Below are 7,992 nucleotides of genomic sequence, written 5' to 3' on the forward strand. Positions count from 1 at the left end.
AGGTTTTGTACTCTGGAGAAGCAGAGATAGAGTTACACATGCAACCCCGCGGTGACCGGAGCGCCATTTATTATCTCCCAAAACAAGCTTCTTATCTGTCCAATCGTCTGTTCATCCAAAACAAGACCTGTGTTTTACCACAAAAAAGGATCAAACCGCCACCTGGTCGCCACGGCGGCTGAACGCTGTGACGTTAGAAAAACCAAAAATGTGAACTTTAGCGGGATGAAAGAACCGGATCAACATCCAGCCGTATACCCCCCCCCCCCCTCCACCGCCCCCACCACCCCCACCGGGCTCAGTGTGCTTTAAGTTCCTCGAAATGAGGATTTAATTTGAGGCGAAGTAAAAAAAATAAAAAATAAAATAAAAATGAAACCAGCGGGGAGGAATCATGGGAATTGCGGTTCTTTTGCGAACGCAGCCAAACACACGTCCACTTTGATTAGAGTTGTGTTTTTGGAACGTCGAAGCATCAGCGCTTTCGCTCGCTCGCTCATAAGGCCTTTGAGAGAGAGAGAGAGTGTGTGTGTGTGTGTGTGTGTGTGTGTGTGTGTCTGAAGGCTAACAGCTCATAAGGGGGAAAGTGCTGCGATGCTTTGCGCATCTCAGTAGGCTAATTATAACACTGCAAGCGCTGCAGAAATGAAACATGAAAGAATTAACAATCACACACAGAGAGAGAGAGAGACAGAGAGAGGGGGGAGAGAGATAGAAAACATCAGAGAGATTAAAGAAAAGGAGGCAGAAACACAATCATTGTTAAAGAACGTGTAGGTAGCAGCAGTAATTACATCTCACTCCAATCCGACTGCTCAACTTGTGTTTCTCTCTCTGTCTTCAGTCCGTCTCGTTAACTCCTCGATCTGTTTCTCACGTGTGTTCGTAGCGACGAAGACGTGTCGTTCACACGGTTCAAGGTCTATATGTGCTGTCACAGTGTGTGTGTGTGTGTGTGTGTGTGTGTGTGTGTGTGTGTGTGTGTGATGCTCCTACTGGGACCACCAGCTAAGACTTGAGATACAGTGACAGCTGGGGGCAGCTGGTCACGTTTGTGTAAGTGTGTGTGTGTGTGTGTGTTAAACAGACAGCTGGGGACAGTTGCTAGTGTGACAGAAAATGACAGCAGCAGGGCAACACAAGACTTTCTATATGCACCAACACCCCCCCCCCCCCACCTCACCCCCTCTTTCAAACAGCACTGCAGACTTGCTAATCTGTGCCCTTTAATCCAGAGGCTGCGCTTCAATCCGTGAACTTTCCCTCCCAGGTGCCATCCAATTCCCTCCAAACGTGCCCCGCTTTCCTCCATCTGACAGCTCTGATGGGGCTAAATAACCTAATAGAGACTATTTATAGAGCTCCACTTACACACACTCAGACCTTTCATTAAGTTAAAAGGGAATTAAAACTCCTCCAGTTTTTTTATTTCACACAAGAAATTAGAAAAAAAAAAAAAAGCTCTTTTGTTTCGGACAAACTGCTGACTGACCTTCACTCATCACTTCAAAGACTATGAAGATATTTGAGTTATTTTTATATTATAAATCATTTTTACAAGAGGAGGTGTCACACTGGGGATCGTTATCTCGTTTTAGATGAAACACTTTGACATTCAGCGCCACATATTTATCTTTTTTAGAGAAAACTGACACGTTAAATCAGTGTTGCAGTTGTATAAGTTAAGATTATTCATATTTATTAATGTTTACGTGCTGCTTATAGATGCTAAATGTAAAATGTATGAATGAAACTGCATAGTTCATGTGTGACACAGCTGTCACTCACTTTAAAACTCTACAAGTTGTTTAGAGAAAAACAAGCTCCAAAGTCAAAAAGAAAAACGGCAGCTCTATTCCAGGAGCCTTCAGGTGTTCAGGGTTCGCATCCCCCGTCGGGCCTCGGCAGGCTCCGTTCAGCTCCGTAATGCAAACACGTCTCTTGTCTCCTCTCGGTGATAAAGAGGACTAATCTGGGTCAGCCGTGTGCAGGTACAGTCTGATAATAAAGTTCATGTCTGCACACGCTGCAGCCACCTGGATGCTGCAGACTATGCTGCTGCATGTGTGTGTGTGTGTGTGTGTGTGTGTGTGTGTGTTTAGTTGCATTTTCTTGAGTAAAAATCCTTCTTGGTTGTGTCTGATTGCTTACATGATCCAGTGTGTGTGTGTGTGTGTGTGTGTGTGTGTGTGTGTGTGTGTGTGTGATGAGTTTGCAGTGATAACCATCTCCTCTCATCCCCTGGTGATGCAGGTCAATTCTCATCTCTGTGTCTGTCCTATCTGCCTTTAACACCACCGACTTCATAATAATACACAAGCAGACAGCAAGCAGGATAATAATAAACCAGGCAGAGAGGAAGAGAAACATACATTAAATAATAATAATAATAATCATAATCTTTACTTGTCAGAACAAAGTAACAACACAAACAACCCAGTAAGAAGTGGGAAGAAGGCGACTAAAATCATTATGGAAATCAATAAAAGTGCAACACATGACTTGCATGGGCAACTGGAAATACAGCGAATCCCACCTGAAGGGTCACGCTGCTTCAACCATGTTATTTTATTATATTTATTCATTTATTTCTGATGCAGCAACATGTATCTGAGAGGGCCTGAGATCGCCTCAGGATACCAACCTACAGCGGCGCCGCACTGTACCGAGGTTAGCTACAGTCGACGTCACCGCGGCCGCAACTAAACCTTCATTATTAATGAATCCACTCGTATGTTATTTCAATGAATCAACTCATCGTTCGTATTGTGAGATTGTGAAAAAAAATGACAACTTCTCAGAGCTGAAGGAGACGTTTTCAAATGTTTTGGTTCGTCTGATGAAAAGTCTGAAGGTCTTCAGTTTATTGTAATAAAGGACAAAGAGCAGAAGGACGAACTTCTGCCTTTCACACGCTGGAATCTGAAGAGTTTCACATTTTTTACTTGAAAAATAATTGAAAAATAGTTGCCAGTTATTTTTTTTGTGGATTGACTGATTGATTCATACTAGACAGCACATTCTGACAAATCAGTTTTATATTTTTTTAATACTTTTTATCCATTTATATTGTTGTATTATGCATCTATCTGGTCTCTCTACACACAGCACTTTACAAGGTCTTTTATCTTTACTATTACTACTATTATCATTATTATTATTCTAATAGGCACACAAGTACCACCGCCTAGCTGCACCCATATGGTGTCACTCATGTCCCTTCTTGGACAACGACTGGCCTGAAGTCACATGACCATATATCCAACCCATCATTGGCTGATACATGTCTGGATGTATATGATTGGTTGTCTTTTATATATATTTTTACCCAACTGACTTTATTTAAACGTTGTTTGTAATGTGTTTGATGATGACTCTGATGAAGGCCACAAGCCGTCAGTTAACTAATAAAGTTGTTCTTCATACTACAAGTGTTGCTGGAGTTCTCATCTCTCTTTAGACGTACTGGTGGACATGCAGGCGACCATAAAACACCTGAAAAAACCCCACAAATCTATCAATAAAGAGGCTGCTGATCAAAAACATGCAAGTCCGTGTTTTAGCGTTGAGTCGAGCAGAGACAGGCAGCGTATCGCTCAGCAGTCAACAGGTCAGTAATCAAATTTTTATTTATTTATTCCAGCTGCTACTGAGCATGTCATTCACCCGTCAGTCTGTCATCAGGTCAGTAAGTTTTCTTTCTTTAAACAGGAAGCACATAATTCACTCTGCCAGTCAGTCAGTCAGTATCTCGGATCTTCCTCCTCCTCCTCCTCCTCCTCCTCCTCCTCCTCCCTCCACCTCTAAGTCCCTCCACGGTCACTGCAGATGTCTCAGCTCTGAGGCTCCATTCTTTATCTCTATGATAATAGCAGGCCACGGCTGATAGCCTTACGGACTGAGCAATGTGACCTCCAACTCACTGGCAGGGTTTAAAAAAAAAAAAAAAGGTACCACGGTTTGGATTTTTCGCCAGGCTAAAGACGCCGACGCCCCCCCCCCCCATCTGCTGAATTTATCACAGTCAAATAGAGCGAGACGGCGAGCATTTTGGCGCTACGTTCAGCAGCTGATATTTATCACGAGGTGAATGTTACTTAAAGCTCTGCTGTAAAAGGGATTTATACGTTAAAAACGCCAGCAGAAATCAAACTAGAGATCCTTTTAAATTGTTGCAAATGAAAAACACAAGAGAGGAAGTCAAGGTTAGTGACTGTTACAGCGTCTGGCTTATTTCTTTGCTACTGATAGAAACGCTATCAGCGGTGATATGGCACCAACTGCAGGCAAGTCGACGACGGTTATGAGTTTAGGAGGATTTATAATAATAGCTAAAAAAAATGACACTGCAGAAAGAGTTTTACAGAAAAAGAGGCATCATTAGAGAGGGAAATGTGAAAAACTTGCACTTGTGACACATTTGTGAAAAACTAAATAAGTGTCTTCAAGGTAGATAATTAATTTAGTTCATATTTCTATGCTCTTGTCTAGTCTTTGGCCTTTAGTTCACATCAACAACTTCAGCGTTTATGCCTTTTGTGTGAAGTTAAAAACAGCTTCTCTGATGCTAACAGCTCAATTAAAACATGATATTCTTTGCAGACTTACAAAGTGTTTGGTTTTCAGTGAACTGGGCACCAGAAACTTGTGTCAAGGCGACATTGCACTGCTGTTATCTGAAAAAATGCACACACACACAAACTGATAACATTACAGTGAAGTGATAGGGGAGTGTGAGCGAGGAGGAGGAGGAGGAGGAGGAGGGAGGAAGAGAGAGAGTGTGCCAGTGATTGAAAGGTTGAAAGCTTGAACCTGAATATTTGGCATTTTAGATGCTCATCAGAGGGAAGAAGGGAGAGAGCAGCCTGTCTTTAAAGTCAAAGAGGCAGGAAGGAAGGAAGGAAAGGAAGGAGAGCAGGAAGACGTGGTTGAGAGACAATAAAACCAGTGGACGCCAGGTGAGAGAGTTCTCTCCTCTCATTGGTCAGATGTGTCCGGGGCGCGAGCCAGAACGTAAACACAGGAAGGAGCTCCTATCTGCCCAAATATCAAGAACGTGCTCGGTTGTTAGTCAAGGTCAGACATTGATTCACTCTCAGGCTAGCTGCTAGCTGCTAGCTGCTAGCCATACGCCTTGTAGTTGGTCAGATGGAGGTCTGGTCATGTTTCTACCACAAACAAACCGCTCCAGAATTCATTTAGGACCCGGACCGAGACCAGTTCCTCTAAGCGGTCTCTGTGCGGGTGTTTGGTCTGAACCAGAGTACGACTGCTGTGTTCAGATCAGCCATGCTAGCAGCTCTGTGAGGCTGCACTTTGCTTTAAACTGAATGCTAACGTCAGCATGCTAATGTACTCGCACTGATAACGTTAGCATGCTGATGTTTAGCATTTACCATGTTCACTGTTTAAATCCAGTGTTAGCATGCTAACATTTGCTAATTAGCGCTAAACAAACTTTGACCTGATGATGGTGCTGAACAAGTCATCATGATTCATCCTCTGTTAACCTTAGAAAATCTGTACTACATTTTTGGACAATCCTTCCAATAATTGTCAATATTTTATTTAAAACTGAAACATTTCAGGCTCATTTGTGGCGCTACACTGCATTCATGTCAAGATATTTCAATGTACAGATGAATTTACATCCTCAGCACCCGAGAGTGTCTAAAAAGAGAAACATAGAAGTGGTTGATACACACAGGCGGGTGAAACAGAGCTTCTACCTCTACAGGCAGACAACAGGAGCCAAACAGTGAAACCAGGACGGAGACAATCAGAAATACGTGTGTGTGTGTGTGTGAGGGACGTGTTCACGGTTAATCTGCAGCAGCAGCAGCAGCAGCAGCAGCAGCAGAGGGAGAGACGGAGAGAAACTGAGGGATTCAAAGCATCAGGAGACTTCCTGCAGGCCTCGGGATAACAGCGGTATTTAGTCTCATGTAAACCAGCGAGCCTGACACACAGACCTGCAGACGCTCTGATACATGCACACGTATGTACATGCAACACACACACACACACACACACACACACTTGTGTCTTGAGGGACTGTAGGCGGCAACCACGCAGTTTTCAAACACACTGCTGCACAGCGCGATATCTCGCTCGCTCTGTTTTTTCTACTCTTCCTGCCCTAATGACTTTCTCTCTGCCTCCCATCTCTCTCTCTCTCTCTCTCTGTCTTTCTCTCTCTCTCTCTCTCTCTCTCTTTCTTTCTTTCCGGTAAGTGGGTGACAGTCTTTTAAAGTGCAGTCCTGTACCTTCCGATAGCACGGAGCAAACAATGAATGTATTGCGAGTCTGCCTAGTGTCTCAGAATAACAACGAAGAGGAGGGAGGATGCTATGGATGAATTACCGTACTTCAAACAACTTTACCAGCCTCTCTCTCTCTCTCTCTCTCTCTCTCTCTTCCTTCCTCTTCTGTAAACAAACGCACTAAAACAACAGAGCGACTCGTCTTCCGTCTTTACTTGAAAATTAAAGGGGGGGGGGGGGGGGGGGGAAACACAGATGCTGATTTGTTTGCTTCTTTCATAAAGATTTTGCAGCACATAGATTTGTTGTTGTTCAAATTGACAGGACTTGATCAATCCCTGCACGGTTGGTTAATAAAAACATATTTAGTTACGCAGAAACCAACAAAGAAAAGCAGAAATAATAACTAAAAATGACATCCAGACCCAGTTTTCATTTAAAAAGAACAAAAAGACGTGTGTGTGCGTGTGTGTGTGTGTGCGTGTGCGTGTGTGTGTGTGTTTCGTGGTGAGGCTGCGGAGGTCTCTGAGCCCCGACGTTCAAAGAGAATTCATATCATTCCAGCCGAGCTCCAGCTGATTACAGGCCGAGCTCTTCAGAGGCTAAACACCTGGTTTGAGGTGAACTTCAAGAGACGCTGCGGCTCTGCAGCAAATCCACCTGCTGTCTCAAGACTTAAACACAGAGCAGATGATGGCGCAGCGCCTTCGGGCTGCTTGTACAAGGTTGGGGGTTTTTTTTTTTTTACTCCTCACTATGTGATTCAAAAGCATAACTCTTTTCAGAAGGTTATGAGATGGTTTTTTTGTAATATTTTTGTGGTTGTGTTGTTGTTTTATTGACCAGCTATCTGCTGTTTCTCCTTTCCTTGCAGCATCTTGTCTTCTGACTGGTCGTTCATGAATATTTAAAATGGAGCAAAAGCAGGAAAACAACCTCCTCTAAATGTTCATATCCTCAAAGAAAGTCAGGATGAATCATCGTTAAGAGCATCTCGAGGAAGATGTGACAAATTCTCCAACACGTGGTGCCAACCAATGACCTCTGTGGTCCGTTAAGGTCATTCTAGAGAAAATCACACTCTAGACACCTTTCATGACTTTTGCATTCATTACAGAAAGTCATACTACAGTATCAGTGCTGGAATAACCAGGATTTGTCAATCAAACCTATAAAAACAAGTAACTTTCACCTACATGTACAGTAAAGAAACTTGTTTTAACATCCTTCTGTGCACAACATGACAGCGTGTTGCCGTCTAGACATGAGAGCAGAGACATCAGCACCCGAAACATGATGTAACATCAGTAAATCATAACTCTGCGTGTGATTTTCTAAAAAAGCAGACGATATCAAAAGGGACGTTTCTTTCATAAAGTGAGTCCAGCTGTTCTCTTACTGCTGCTAAGAAGACCGCTTTGTAAGTTTTGACTTGACCTCCTGGAAAAAAAAAAAAAGGGTTCATATTTGAGCTCAAAGTCATCTAATAATAACACTTGATTATTATTTCTGATAAAGAGCACTTTAGGAGGAAAGCGAGTGCAGCCGGTGAGATATGAGTCTGATATGGCGAAGGACTCTGGACTGGTGCTGCTGCGATGGTGAACATCTGCGTCACAGTCCATTTGTCCTTGAAGATTATTGCCTTATTAAATTGTAATGCTCTTTCAAGCGGCAACTATGTAAACAAAATCCCTCCAACCCTCCTCCAACACCCCCCCCACCCCCC

The 7,992-nt window shown here is 43.2% G+C and overlaps 1 long non-coding RNA gene across 1 annotated transcript; it reads left to right on the forward strand.

Moving 5' to 3' along the window:
- The first annotated feature begins 5,764 nt into the window (after positions 1 to 5,764).
- On the forward strand, positions 5,765 to 7,538 carry LOC121894763. The gene is made up of 3 exons (XR_006095603.1): positions 5,765 to 5,998; positions 6,828 to 6,988; positions 7,138 to 7,538. It is a non-coding gene; the product is annotated as an uncharacterized LOC121894763 (long non-coding RNA).
- Positions 7,539 to 7,992: the final 454 nt, after the last annotated feature.

The sequence above is a fragment of the Thunnus maccoyii genome, chromosome 3, assembly GCF_910596095.1.
Source record: "Thunnus maccoyii chromosome 3, fThuMac1.1, whole genome shotgun sequence".
Lineage (NCBI taxonomy): Eukaryota > Metazoa > Chordata > Actinopteri > Scombriformes > Scombridae > Thunnus > Thunnus maccoyii.